This window comes from Brienomyrus brachyistius, unplaced genomic scaffold (assembly GCF_023856365.1).
Source record: "Brienomyrus brachyistius isolate T26 unplaced genomic scaffold, BBRACH_0.4 scaffold79, whole genome shotgun sequence".
In the NCBI taxonomy this organism is placed as follows: domain Eukaryota; kingdom Metazoa; phylum Chordata; class Actinopteri; order Osteoglossiformes; family Mormyridae; genus Brienomyrus; species Brienomyrus brachyistius.
In genome coordinates, this window is record NW_026042354.1 from 688834 (window position 1) to 703685 (window position 14852).

General features: G+C 43.4%; 1 protein-coding gene across 1 annotated transcript in view; it reads left to right on the forward strand.

Moving 5' to 3' along the window:
• Positions 1-4320: 4320 nt before the first annotated feature.
• Positions 4321-14852, forward strand: part of LOC125726929 (zinc finger homeobox protein 4-like) — a 74533-nt gene continuing 64001 nt past the window's right edge. Inside the window, exons 1-3 of the mRNA XM_049003403.1 lie at positions 4321-4380; positions 4641-4709; positions 7122-7499. The gene's annotated coding sequence lies outside the window, so the exon portion shown is untranslated. The remainder of the gene's footprint in view (positions 4381-4640; positions 4710-7121; positions 7500-14852) is intronic.

Genomic DNA, 14852 nt, shown 5'->3' on the forward strand with positions numbered 1-14852 from the left:
CCCCTTCCCTTCCGCATTTTCTGCCTCTGTCCCTATCACAGTATCTCCTAACCATCAAATGCAATGACATGCAATCAGTCTCAGACATTATATTTTATTTAAAATATAAACAGGCTGAAACCCCCGAAAAAGGCTTGACCTTTTCAGTGAGTCAGCTCATCAGACGCCGTAATCTAGCTTCCATCCACATGTGAACCATGCAAATGTTTTGGCCATTAAAATTATCCCCTCAGCAGAAGATACTTAACATTTTTAAGCTGCCAATAATGCACTCACGTCATAAACACACGTTTTATATACATTATATACCGCAAATATTTGTTATATAACACAAATATTTGATATATTACACAAATTGCATTTCGGAATTCCCATTCTATTTTCCTTAAAATAAATATCCACCAAAACTGAACGATTGTTGTCAATTAATACATCCATGCATTTTCAGTACGATAATATTCAGGACAGGGATGATGCTGTATTACTCATGTCAGATCTTACGTTTGACAGCGAGCGGCTTGGCTTTAACACGAATGGGGCTGGGTGTGGCTCCCAAAGACAGCTACAGTACAACATCATCTGCCTTTGACAGGGATCAGGAGATGCCTGCTGGGTCAAGCTCTCCAGCAGATGATCCATAGGTTTCTGTCTCTGTGCAATAATATGTTAACTTTTCGATCTGAGTATGTGTTTCTGCAGGTGGCCCCTTAATATGTTGTGAAAGATGTTCTCCAGACCATTGTGGAGAACAATATTTCCTTGATGCATGTGAAAACACATTTTGTATGAGAAAACCAAATACGGCTTGGGCATAGATATCTTTTTTTTTATTATTCATAAAAATTTTATCAGACTGGAAGCTATCAGATACTATAAAGCACATCAGCCCTACTTATTCTGTGTGGAATATCTGACATCCAATGGATCACATGGTTGTTTTCAGGAATTCATTTGAGATCCTCACTGTATGTGCTTGGCATTATACTTAATACTAAATGAAAATGGAGAAGCTTTAATCAAAATTTATCTAAAACCGGGCCTAGTTTGTGCTGTATTGATGGATTATTTTTGCATCTTTGAGCGGTGCACACGACCAGGCTTTGTGTAAAAACGTGCCGCCATCTGCCTGTCTGTCATGCGTCTCGCTGTACCGGGCCACCGCGGAGAATGGCGGTCTGTGTGGGGAGCAGGCAGGTAGCCGCGTATCTGGGGGGGGGGGGGGGGCCGGGCGGCGGCTATGAAGCGGGATCTCACAGCCCTGCGGGTCCGCGCAGCCGCGTCTGAGCAAGGCGTCCGCCTTGAAGATGAGGCCGCTCGTCTGCAGCCGTCCTCATGCCGCTGCTCAGATACGCGCGTGTCCACTGATGTCCAAACGAATTCCGGTATTAATACTGGTATCTGCTGTCTCTTAGTTGCCTCTGCTTCCGTTTTTCTCGGTGTTAATCACATATAAACATTGATCAAGCATACAATTAATGACTCATCAGTATGCATAACAAGGATGGACATGCTCACAAACGTACACATTGCTTATTAACTTTAGGAATGTATTTAAACTAAGGCCCATGTAAGAAATATTACAGGACAGTATAACAAAAGAATGCAAGCTTCGAATCCATTCTACCTTTCATCGGAACAAACTGATTAAAAATCATATAAGTCACATGATCATTTTTTACCAAAACATTAACATTATAAAAACTGTTATTTTAAATATGTGTTTAACAGACCATTACACAGCTCAGGGAATTTTCAAAGAGAACTTGTATCGACAACACAACTAGCTCTGCCAGAAGCGAACAAATTAACACACCGGAAAGCGGTAGGCTATATTTGTTAAAAGTAATTTAACTTTCATTTGGCTAACAAAGCTGAAGGTGTGTTCGGGGCCCTTCCTGAAGCGCCAAAGGTATGTTCTCAGTTACAGTGTTTCCAGTGTTAAAACATACAAAACCAGCTTTACGTGACGCCCCAGTAAGATTTATCTGATATTTTGCAGCAGTATCTTTTTTCCCTGATATGATAATGAACGTGAATTTGGTCACACCGGAGTCCGTGCACATCTCCATAACGAAATGAAACAGAAAGTCTTAGAAAGGGATTAACCCATGCAGGACCTGCGTCAGAAATCAGAGAATGTAAAATTTCATTCAAGGAAGAGATACGCATTTTGATCGCCGCGAACCCTGTTTCCGTTTTTCCCCTCTCAGTGAGTCCTACTGACTCTCAGAAAAGGAGAAATGCGGCCGGTGTGAAATACGTCCGGCCTGCCGTATGTGCCAAGTGACAAAGTGGGCGCTGCAGGGTGAGCGTCAGTGCAGACATGCGCTACATTAACCCTCGTATTACGACGGCGCACGGGCAAAGTGACGGCGCTTTTCTGTTTCATTTCATTATAAGAATACGCCTGTGTCATTAGATCATTATGAAACCAGACGTCCGTCGCGTTTATGTACAATATTCACATGCAGAATATGTGAACGTACATGTGTTAGAGCAATACCTTCAAAAAATGGAAAAAGCTATTTTTCATAAATCAGTAATGAAGCTAAATTAGTATAATGTTGACGTGTTTTTAATATGTTTTTTTTTGCCAAAAGGATTATATAATGTTTCATAACCGTATATATTTTCACTGCTAAATCACAATTATATTAACAGCCAAACATTAGTACATTGCGCATCAGTTGTAAACTCTTGACATGCTTAAACGTATGTTTTCCATTACCAAAATGATTTTCCCATAATCTTGTCCTGAATGCTGGCCTCCGTGTGAACGTGTGTCCTTGCAGTTCACGTCCTGCCTTCACAGTGCTGCCAAGCAGCGGGAAATTAATGTACTATATAAGGGTGAGGCTCCGGTGCCATGTGTAAGTCACCAGATAGACCGCGAGCAGAAAATGGGGGGAAATACACGCTTAATAAGTGGGATCTACTGACTCGGCACTTCATTTCCTTCTGGGATCCATGTAGCAATCAACCAAAATTATTATTTTGAATATTATTATTTAAAGACTTCCTGGTAACGATTAAGAATCCCCCCTTCGACACTAAAAATTAAATTTTGGAAGAAATCACATAACACTTAAAAATACGTATATCAATAGAAAAAAATTTTGACAAAAATAATTGCCGTGAAATCATGGCGCAAACCAACTAAACTGCCTGTATGATATGAACTACAATTTGCCAAATTGCTTAACGAGTAGTTTTATATGCACAGGCATTTTAATGCTCTTAACTCGGAATTAATTGTAACCTACAATATTTACTGGGGGGAACTACAAAAGACAGACTGGCTGAAAAGGCATCGTCGATTAAAAGAGCCCATCTTTACTGTAAACCATAGAAAAGTACAGGAAAGGACTGAAGAGGCAGGTGTCAGGTGAGTGTGCTGTTTAACGTGGCTACCTGGTGCGATCGAGGCCCCTTCCCATAAAACCAGCTCCGAAATAGAGCAGAGGCTCACTTTCATTTGCTTTCTTTATCAAACAAACAGATGCCCCCCGGGCAGCAAACGCGCCCAGCTTACTCGCCCTGGGGGAGCCGAGGCCTCTTTGATTTCATGTAAATTTGTACAACGCCCACTTCGGCGTGTCTCCGCTTATCACCGATCCCTTTCTGTGGCTCTTCTGAAAACTTGACAATGCAACCCAAGCCGTATTAAAAGCAGAACTTTGTTTAAAAATCTGACATGTAATAACCTAACTGTGTTATTGTCACGTTGGATCTGTTATGGTCGCGCGTTGCGCTAACAATACTAACTCACTGCATTAAAAAGGCACCGGTAACGTTTTAAAGCAGGTTTGCCATGTGTGAAGTGTTCTGCAATTTGATCGGTAACCGAGTTTACCCATCTGGATAAGTTTTATATAGATTTTCGTTTTTCTAATCGATTGGTGGGATCCAATACATCGATTAATGTTTAGTGTTTTACAAGTCCCCACTTACTCTCATATTCGATTTCAAAACGGATATTTCAGCATTAAAGCAAATACTACCACCGCTGATGCATATTCAAAATTGTGTTCAATCGCCGGGTTAAAATAACAATACATATAGAGAAATAGAGAGATCCGAAAAAAAATACTGATTTAGGCTAACGATTGTGTTTTGGTACGTTAGAAATGCTAAGCGTTTTCCCGATACGCAGGTCTCCCAGAATTATGCTGAATGCAAATGATTTTGAAATGTTAGATTTAAGTTGGTGAAATCCTCTTTAAGAGAGACAGGACCTAGACTCAAACTTATTTGCTGTTTTCTATGACCGCATCACTGCGCTGTTCTCAATGACAATGTGACAAATCAAGGCGTTTTGAAAACCTTCCTCACGTGCTTTAGGAAGGCAGAAGAAGAAAGCAGTTCTCTTATATGTAAAAGGTACATTTTAATTGTTTTCGTTGGCGGTGTTTTATATAAAGTATAACGAAACTAAAAAGAATATTTGTCATTGTCATTAAATGGATATAGTACGGATGATTGCTTTACAATATATTGTTGACTTATTACAGATAGTGCGGAATGGATATTCCAGCTGTTATGTTGAAATTAGTTTTTATTTAATATTTCTAGTTATTTTAAATAGCAGTTATTATTACGAGATGTGAGGATTAGAATTTTTTTGTATTCCTGTTTTAAAGACGTTGTTGTGAAAGAAGGAAGTGCTCTACAGACGGGATCGGAAAGGTAAAGGAAAATTCGCAATTCGTGTAAGTTGCCTTCTATTAACTTCTTTTCAAAGCTTTGGGTTTTATGACAGCAACAGTCATAAACTCTAGGTTTCTTACACCTAAGGTAAACTTCTCAAATTAGTGGGTTGCTTTTTACAACGTAATTTTAGTGCTGTAATTATAATCGTTTTATTCTGCAAATATAACTGTATGTTAGGAAAAATTGTTTCATTGGGGTGTTTTGCTTCTTGTCCCGAGGTATATGTGTATATGGCGTTTGTCGATGTCGTTGTCATCATTATCCGTTCGCCATTCTTTTAGAGATGCGATTTTCCGCGGGCTGTTACCCCGGCGAGGCGCCCTGCCTATAGCACTGAGCTGCTCCGCCCCAGGGGGCGCTAGGCCGCTGGATTCGAGAAAAAAACACCCTGTACTTAATTTTTAGACTGCCTTCTAATTCTGTTAAATAGCATTTGTTTATGAAGCACATAGGTTTATTTAATTATCGTTTTACTTTACTGCAATTTTCTACAACAAATAACTCGTGCACTTACATGCATTTAATGTGCTTTTCAGCAAAAAAAAAAAAAAGCTCTAAACTAGGCAGTTTATATAGTAGACTACGTAAAAGGTAGCACACATCTATATTACATTTTACGTTGTCGTTTAATCACGATTTAAATTTTTAAGTATATTTTAAATGCCTTCGAAAGAGCACATGCACTTGAAATAGGCTGGGGGAAATATGCAAAGCGTTTTATTTCATCGGGTACAAAACAACAACAGTAATGTGGATATGTCTTACTGATATCCTGTGACTTGGGGTTACAAAATATAAACAGTTCAAATTTCACGCTCGGAGAGATATTTTTATCATTTGATTTTCACCGTGAAAACACGCGTAGAAGAGCATCTAACTGAAAAAGTAACACACGAATTACATCAAGCGTAATATATGGATATGTATTTTTACCAATAAATATCTAAATGTGATATTTTTATTCAGACACATCGTTCGCACAGTGCAAAGCCTACTTTATGATTAAATATTTTCATGCAACATCCGAAGTGAGTCGCCTCTCTGATGATCTTATTCCATCACAATAAAAAATCGTTTCTTATCTGTGCTCGTAGCTTTCGCGCCGTCGCGTAGCTGGTTCCACCGGAGCGGCGACAGTATCGCGGGTAAAACTGTACGGACTGCTGGCCGCTTTCGGCAGAGCCTGAGATGATCGGCCGCATGTCGGGCGCAGAGAAAGGCTAAGGGCGGGTCCATGGCCGCGTCTGCTGCGCCTTATCATAAGGTCTCTGAAAGAACAGCTCACTCAACTCACCTTTTTTCGCAATGGAGAGACGAACCCCCCCATTCATGAAAAAAAAACTCACTCACTCACATTGATCGCATCCTCAACTGAGATTTGCAGGGATTTTTGTTAATTTAAAAAACTTTGCGGGTACCCGAGACACGAACGATTCTCCGTTGTTTTACCTCGGACCAGACAAGTCTTAGAAAAATGTAAAGACTTTCAAATGAATATTTCACACCACTAAAGTGGTTTATATTTTACATTCAGTAGTTTTAATACAACACACCTGCGATTCATTTATGAACATTTACCTGAAAAGGCATTGGGGTCATATTAAACACAAGAACAAGAATAGATTGTATGCAGTTACCCGATACTGAAAATGTTAGGCCTTTTAGATTAAAGTGGAATGGAAACGTCGAGTATATACGGCATTTCATACTAAAGCTTTAAAAATTAACATGTTACACAGTGTCACTAAAATCATCCTGTGGGTTTAACAGTAGCCTATAGTTTGCAGTTCAGACCACTGCATAAACTGCCTGGTTTAACTGTAGCCACCAGTGAAATGTGTAAGACGTTAATGGGAATCCCATCATTTCTAATATCTCTGGTGCATTGACGTAAACGTTTTAAAATAAAGATTTATTGTTAGGCTGCTTTAAAGCCTCGGACTGAACAGCTCGGAGGGGCTTGCACTTCACGTTTAGTCGTACGGTATTAAACGCAGCCGTTTGGTGACCCTCACATCCTTCGCTGTGATCCGGACAGGGTCAGTCATTTCCCGGTCACTTTTATTTTAGGTCCCCGGTGCCGCTGGTGTCTATTCGTAGCGCGGTGTACGCGTTCGTGTTTATAGAGGCAGGATTGTCAAGTGAGGATTTTTCACCGCGCATCTTTATATTTGTTAATATTTTTATGTATGTATAATCATTTCCCGGCGTGGCTTACTACTCCTATTTAAAAAGACCATAATATGTAATGAGATGCTGTTGATCATCTCGCTAATTACAGCTCCTGCTCTCTCTCTCTCTCTCTCTCCCTCTCTCTCTCTCTCTCACCACCCCCCCCCCCCCCCCCCCCCCCCCTCTTTCTCTCTCTCTCTCTCTCTCTCTCTCTCTCTCCCTCTCTCTCTCATTCCCAGAGTGCATATCGGGAATAGACACACAAAGACATGCGCACTCAACTTAATCAGCCATTTTTTTAAACAGGGCTAAAACGATAATAATTAGCAGAATAAAGACATATCGGATTTTCATTTCCTTTCCTCCCTTTTCCCAGCCTCGCACAAGCTAAACTGCGAGGCGGCGGTCGACACACGCTTTAATAGCCGGACCCAAAGGATCGCTTCATATTCTCATCGTTTCTGTTTAATTTTTTTCCCTATAAAGTTCAAGGATTATTATTTTTTTTGCCATTTTCCCCCCCGTTTTTGTTAACTTTCGCGGTCACTGGATTTGACTGACTATAACTAAAGAAAAAAGCAGAACACGCCAGCGAGGAGACATCGAGGGGAGAGAAAGTAAGTTTTTTTCCCTCTTAACTTTATTGAGCACTTCTCGTTAAAGATATGTCGGTATCGATCATCTTTCTGCGTTGATCCAGTTCAAGCCTTGATATTCCGCTCTCTAGATCACAGCTGTTGAGTGTGATTTATACTGCCGATAACATTATATCGGTTTAAGGTCTTTGAACTACTAAATACGAGTTTTATTTATTCTAAAGGAATAATGAATCATTGGCAGAGGTACTTTAGATAGTCTAAGTAAGCGAATTATGCAAGTTTATTCGAGTTTCTGGGGTCTATTTGTATATTATACACAAGAAAGAATTTCATTATCCCAAAGAAGCGTTGTGTTAGTATTTCAATACTGGAATAATAAAGACCGATTATATATGAAATGAAACGAAATTATTAGTAAGGCAGCCTTGGGCACTTGACTTGACCCGATGCAGAGTCATAAACATCAAGTGGCAGGCAGTAAAGCTAACGGGGTGAATTCATGGGAGCTTAGGATGACAGCCTGTCTCCCCCGTTTATTAAGCGGTATGCTGTACTTTAAAATGAACGTTTAACGCTATTGTGTTTAATCTTTAAAGGAGCGGCAGCGACAAGAAGGATGATAATTATATTATTATTAATAATAATAATAATAATAATAATAATAATAATAAGGGCATCCTGTGAGAAAATCCACGGGAAAGAAATATTAGATACTGTGTTGAAATGGTGATGTCGGGGCTGCGGCTGTTACCTGGTTGCCAGTGATTCTTTACGGTTCTTTGGGTGACCGTATATCCGACAATAGTGTCTGGTCGCTGGGTTAGAAACCAGCTCCGGGAGGATTACGACGCGGCTAAATGGATGTTTTTGTAGGCATGGCAGTCCGAAACTTTACGCTGCAAATCCTCCGGTTTTTCGACCAGCTCTGTCGGCTGTAATCTCCATTTTCCAAACGCATCTTTCTTGCTTTTAGTTGCTGAAACGCAGCCCGACCTCTGTCTCCCAACAGTGTGATGCCACTATCATTTCTTTTTCTCATTTTGTTTTGTTTTGATTCACTTGACGGAAAGAGAGCCTGGAAATTGCGGCGGCTGTGCTGCCTTTTAGGCTGCTGGCTGTTTGTATGAAGCCGGGCTCCGGCGTGAGAGCCGCAGTGACAGCGGCATCGATCGCCCGCCTTAGGGGCCAGTAGCGGAGCGGAGCCGCGCTCGGGGTGTGTAGCTGGGAGTATAGCGGAGTGTAGCCGGGAGTATAGCGGAGTGTAATGGGGGTGTGTAGCCGGGAGTATAGCGGAGTGTAGTCGGGGTGTGCGCCCTGGAGTATAGCGGAGTGTAGCCGGATGTGTAGTCGGGTGTGTAGTCTGGAGTATAACGAAGTGTAGTCGGGTGTGTAGCCGGGAGTATAACGGAGTGTAGTGGGGTGTGTAGCCGGGAGTGTAGTGGGGTGTGTAGCCGGGAGTGTAGTGGGGTGTGTAACCGGGAGTATAGCGGAGTGTAGTGGGGTGTGTAGCGATCCGGGTCGTACTGTTTTCTAGCGCCCCTTTCAAGTAATTTTACAATGTTCTAATGCATTGTACATTAATAATACTATATGTATACATTTGTTTTTTTTATTTATACAAAGTTCTTAGAGAATTATTTGTAGTTGTACAGTACAAAATTAGGTTTTAAAGCAGAATTTAATGTACGCCTTCTTTTATACACAAACGTTTGAAGGACATTTTCTTGTGAGGCCTACAACAATTAATATTTTTACCATTATACATCGTAGTATTTTATGTCATCTTTTTTATTGTACTTTAAAAGTTATTATTTTGAGAAAAAATTAATTCGGATTGATTTCTGAATTTGCAAATAAAGGCGAAGAAACATCAACTTTCTGTGAAATAAAATGATTCGTTCTGTGGCCCTACGTCGTTTAAGCTGTGTTACCGGCCATTTTCATGGTAATTCACGTTGTATTTATGAATATGTATTAATACGGTTTTGGATGGTCTGTGTTCACAGTTAACCAGATAATTCGGTTAATTCAGTTAGGCCTATTAAATTATTCAAATGCGGTTAGCTCTATTTTCCTGTTTTGCGGCAATATATTTAACTGCAAAGGCAAGCAGTGAAGAATAATGTATCTCATAAATATAAGGAGGAAAACCCTTAATAACTCCAGAGATTCAGACGTACTCTACTCTGCTGGCTGAGGCATCTCCAGAGGTCCACCGTATGTCATTTCCATGAAGCTAAATTGCTCTCTGCCAGTATGATATTAATGTGGAAATCAATATTTCAGGGCTTAAATTCCCCTCCTTAATTTTCTTATGGTTTATACCTCAGGTCTCAAATCGGATAGAGAGAAGCCGTTACTCTGCAGTGGGATTCGTGTCTGTTATTTATTTATTTATTTATTTTACTTTTCCAGTGTTAATTCCTAAGGGGTCCCAGTCAGGCTGTTATGTTTGAATGTTAAGGAAGCGTCTTTGTGCAAATGCAAGGGGACAGTGTGTCTGCATGCTCTGCATCCGTGTGAACATCTTAAAAACATGTTCCCTTACTACAAATTAATAATAATAACAATAATAACAACAACAATAATAATAATAATAATAATAAAAATGTACTACTCATGCTCTCCCTGTCAATTTTTTCTGTCACTCAGCAGTGAAGGTTACCTCTCTATATATATAGTGACAAATACTGTAGCACAGCATTACTAATAAACACAGATCTGTTTTTAAGGAGCCGGCACAGTGTAGCATGACAGCTTTGCACAGTATTAATCATTAACAGCATTCTCCTGTGCAGACATTGTATTGGGAGTGTAAATTAGGCCGGCTATCTGCCGTAACCTGGTCTCGTCAGAATGTCCTTACGGAGTCAGCCTTACACGGAATGCGTGTTCTCCGCTCCGACGCGCTGTATTAGTACTGAACACTGCTGAGTTCAGCCGCTGTACTCTTTGTTATAAACTCGCGTTGATATTTTTGGTGTCGTTACCGTTTATAGTTCAGTGTCTTTGGCCTATAAGCCATGGAATTCTAGTAATAATAAGTAGTAATAATTTAAAGAATATATTTGGTATTTTTAAGGGTTATATTTCATTGTGCCTGTATTTTTTTTCTTGCGATAAACGAATTGCAGACAGGATTTTTTTTTTTTCTTTTCCTTTTTGTCTTGATAAACTCAACTGGACACGGCAAGAGTGAGTTTGCATGAGTGTAAGATGTCAATGAGACCTGCTTGGGCCCCAGGATTAGGGCTCAGGGCTTGATGAAGAAAGTCGCTTCTTTAAACTGAGGTTTTATGCACAGGCCTTACAAATGGTGTCAGGCCTTAAACAGAGCCTGCCAGCTGCCAGGACCTGAACCTGTCTGGCAATCAAAGTATTGAACCGAAACGGAGTTTGAGGATTGATTATCATTTACGGCTCGCCGTGCTCGCAGCCGGGAGCATTTGATCCCCTGTAAATTAAACTTGACCGCGCCGGAGGTTGCAGAGCGTGTCCGTGAGCTGCGGACTCGCGGCTGAAAGATGAGGAGTCGAGCGGCGGCTTAATGCCTCGCTTCGGGATGGCCGGGGGGGGGGGGGGGGGGGGGGGGCGGGATGTCACTTCAGTGCGTGGTTCGTTCCTCCTTTTGCTGGCGTGGCAAGGGTTAAAGATTTGGACGGGGCTCAAAGCGCCCAGGCAGAGTGCATTGGAACATACACGAGCGTCACACAATTAGTACTTAATTATATTAACATATGCAAATGGGCCGCCCGCGGGACCTTTCGGTTGGGTGGGATCAGCTGGGCCCCGGGAAACCCATTGTTTCCGCTCAAAACAACGGTCTGGAGTCGGACTGTGGAAAACTCATAACAAGACATCTCATTTAGCCATCCACACCATAGCAACATTTCATTAGTTTCCATGGTGACTCCTTTTAATTGTGCTGACTAATGTCCCCTGGCCGTCGTGCGGCCCGAAAAATGCTAGCGCGGCGCGGCTAATCCCCCTCGCGGTGACACATGCTTGTACATATCCCCCATTGTGTCGCTGTCTCGTTTGCCGTGACTCCTCGTTACGCTCTCGGCCAATCCCGTCTCCCTCTGAGGCTCTGTGGTATCATCTCCTTCAAAGGAATTCTTTTAACGTTTGTTTCTGATTAATAGGCCCGATTGGCCCCATTCTGTTCAGCCTCTTGTAAAGGGAAGGTCAGCTCTGTTGTCAAAAAAAAAAAAAAAGTGTTTCCACAGCAACTCAGGCATTTTTCTCCTCCTCCGCCTGTTGGCCTATTAAGTCTCGGCCTAAGCAGACCCGACACGCCTTGGCCACAAACTCCTTCCGATAATCTCTGGTTTCCTTCGGGCAGAATCGGTGAACCCCAAAGAAATGCTAATATTTCTGTGACAGCCGTGTTTTTATTTATTTATTTATTTTTTGACAAAACGTCAACGGATACCGCTGCCTTTCATCGGCGGGAACGGCAGTTTATGCGAGTGTGAAAGCGTCAGAAGCGGATTAGCATTTTTTTGCATAATCAAACGGCGCTGAATGGAGATGGCCGCGGCCCGCTGAATGGGCGAGATTAAAGAGCGGAGCGGCATGCTGTCGTTCCCTTTATTTTATGCGATGCCTTTCCCATATGTGTCGAACTTTGGGGAACTAACATTTCCCCATAACCTCGCTGTCCGAAGTGACCCAGCATTTCAGTGTCGCGTGAGGGAATGCGTATTAAATTGTCCGTGCATGAGACCAGATTAAAGTGGGGTCAGGCGGGTTCTGCGATAATATCGGGCCAACGGGGAATGTTTTTGTCGTGAAATTGACAGGTAAACACTGAGAATTGAATAGAACATTTTTTTTTTATTTAAAACTTTGCAGTGTATTGGGGTGAGACCTAAAGCTATTGGTCCGGGGAACCTTAGCAGAAATGCAGGAGCAGCCCATGGGAGCGACGTCACTGGCCGGCTGTATTGTAGGCTAACTGAGGTCCACAGAGTGTTTTCATTAGATGGGATATCATGTCACCGGCCTTCTGTGGGCCGGAGCCCAGCTTCTCATCCCAGGAGGCACCGTTTCAGGAGAGTGACGGTGCCCTTTGTTTTAATCTTGCGCCCGTTTGGGCCGCTGTCAGCGTGGGACAGGAAGTGAGGGTGAGGTTGTAGCGACGGTCCAGAGCGAGTGTCTGTTGACAGCTTCTGCCTCGCCACTGCAGCCTCTGCAACCGTCCGCGCTGGTGTTGGCGGTTTCTGCCTCGCCACTGCAGCCTCTGCAACCGTCCGCGCTGGTGTTGGCGGCTTTTGCCTCGCCACTGCAGCCTCTGCAACCGTCCGCGCTGGTGTTGGCGGCTTCTGCCTCGCCACTGCAGCCTCTGCAACCGTCCGCGCTGGTGTTGACAGCTTCTGCCTCGCCACTGCAGCCTCTGCAACCGTCCGCGCTGGTGTTGGCTGCTTCTGCCTCGCCACTGCAGCCTCTGCAATCGTCCGCGCTGGTGTTGGCTGCTTCTGCCTCGCCACTGCAGCCTCTGCAACCGTCCGCGCTGGTGTTGGCGGCTTCTGCCTCACCTCACTGCCTCCAACCTCTGTCCTTGACTCTCGAGCTCACGAAGTTCGAGCTTGTTGCCCCGAGGAATGTTAGTATCCTATTTTCATGTGAATTCCGGAAAATGCTGTTCCATCCATCCATCCATCCATCCATCTTCGGACTGGCTGGAGCTGGTCCCCAGGTCATTCTGTTTTTACCTTCAAATTCTGTATTATTGTACTGCCCTGTACTTTACTGTTTTAAATGGGGGAAATGGGAATATTTGCTAAAACCTGAGTGTGTTGTTGGTAATACACTGTGCAGGAATGTTAGTTCATGTCATGGCCGATGGAGAGCTTCTGTAGTGCTTTGTGAAAACAGCCTGGCCCTGGGAATCTCTCTGCCCGATTTAATCTGGCTTCATGGCCTGGTCCCCTCGCTCTTATGCTGGGGGGGTGGCAGAGGGTCGCTCTGGGGGCTCCCGCAGCAGCGGTCGGGTCCGCTTTGGCCCGTGGGAAGCTCAGGGAGACCCAGCTCGAACCTCTGAGGGCAGTTCATCCCTGTGGGGGTGGGGGGGGGGCCAGGATTCGTCACCATTGGCAGAGACGGAAACGGTGCGTGTGATTCTGACCTTCCTCCTAAGAAAAGCTGCAGTTTTACTTTCAGTGAATATTGTCTTTGTATCTTTAAAATAGCTGCGACGTCGTAGTTTTATTTGTTGTAATATTCATTACAAATAAAACATGTCGGATTTATTTTGATCTTCAGATGCGCAGAGTGGATTTGAAAACTGAAAGGCAGCATATTTTATCAGTAGTATAATATAAGCTGAAGCCTCTATCTTGTGGTGCTGTTCATTATTTATATTTAATTTCATTTTGAAGAGCCCCTGATTTGAAGCCTTTGTACTTGACATCTGATTTGGATCTGTGAGCTAAGGGGGGTCGACTGAAAATAGGGGTGTGGTGAAGTAACTCTTGAAGTTAAGGCCATGTCACAGAAAACATACCACCCCCGCCCCGTATCAGTAAAAATGAAGGGGCCACTGGCACCTGACATGGCGATACAGGAGGAGGGCACACTGCCCACCAGTGGGATGGCACAGCAGGCGGTGGAGCCGTGCAAGGTGCATGTCAATGTCGCCAAGATCGACAGGGGACCCTCCAATAAAGACCACTTTTATTGGGTGGGCATCTTTGGTTTGGTGTCTGCGATTGGCTATTCTGAGCATGCCTGGAAATCATCAACGAAACTGGCGAAATGGTTCGGCACAGTGCAGGTGTGCGTGCGTAAGTATATGTCCGACCCTTCGCTTCGAGGTTGGGATCGCGACGAGGACACATAAACACGGGGAGACGATTAAATATTCATGGCCGTCGCTTCTTAAACAAACTGCGCCGCGTTGGAATGAGGAAGCACCATTAAGGGCCACGCGTGAGGGACTGGGAGATTAATGGCACGGAGACGCGGCTGGTGGGGCGAACAGGCCGGGCTGCTCCATAGGACTCCTGCTTAGTCTCCTGAGAAGTGTTCAGATTACGCCAGCTTTCTCACACACTGCCAGTTCAGGCCCCCACCTCTGACACACGCTGCCTTCTAGCTGTGGCCGGGACGGGTTAAATGAGACCGCCTCCCCCGTTTCCCGTAAAGTCAATGTGCTGAGCGTGATATTATGATGCATGCTGTCTTGGTTGTGTGTGCGTGGGTAATTTTTCCTTAGGAGAAACAAGTCATGACAGGGTTACGGGGGGCAGAAGCCCCGACAGCTGCGAGAGCGAAGGCGAAAGAGGAAATTTGTTTTGTCTGTCGTTTGCTTTTAGAATTTCCTAGTAGCTCTTCCGTTCAGGAATAATTAGTATTCCAGTCGCTATG